At 35.3% G+C, this 428-nt stretch overlaps 1 long non-coding RNA gene across 1 annotated transcript in view; it reads left to right on the top strand.

Annotated features, from left to right (window-relative positions):
- The window catches only part of LOC106530985 (uncharacterized), a 970-nt gene extending 821 nt beyond the window's left edge, over positions 1-149 (top strand). The window contains exons 2-3 of the long non-coding RNA XR_001311850.1: positions 12-88; positions 127-149. This is a non-coding gene — a long non-coding RNA (uncharacterized LOC106530985). The remainder of the gene's footprint in view (positions 1-11; positions 89-126) is intronic.
- Positions 150-428: the final 279 nt, after the last annotated feature.

The following is a 428-nucleotide window of genomic DNA, read 5'->3' on the forward strand; positions in this document are numbered from 1 at the left end:
TTAGTCTTCAGGTAAACAGTTAGTCTTCAGGTAAACAGTTAAATTAAAAGGTAAACAGTTAGTCTTCAGGTAAACAGTTAGTCTTCAGGTAAACAGTTAGTCTACAGGTAAACAGTTAGTCTACAGGTAAACAGTTAAATTAACAGGTAAACAGTTAGTCTTCAGGTAAACAGTTAGTCTACAGGTAAACAGTTAGACTTCAGGTAAACAGTTAGTCTACAGGTAAACCGTTAAATTAACAGGTAAACAGTTAGTCTTCAGGTAAAGAGTTAGTCTACAGGTAAACATTTAGTCTACAGGTAAACAGTCAGTCTTCAGGTAAACAATTAATCTACAGGTAAACAGTCAGTCTACAGGTAACCTGTCAGTCTACAGGTAAACAGTTAGTCTACAGGTAAACAGTCAGTCTTCAGGTAAACAGTTAATCT

This window comes from Austrofundulus limnaeus, unplaced genomic scaffold, assembly GCF_001266775.1.
Source record: "Austrofundulus limnaeus strain Quisiro unplaced genomic scaffold, Austrofundulus_limnaeus-1.0 Scaffold585, whole genome shotgun sequence".
In the NCBI taxonomy this organism is placed as follows: Eukaryota; Metazoa; Chordata; class Actinopteri; order Cyprinodontiformes; family Rivulidae; genus Austrofundulus; species Austrofundulus limnaeus.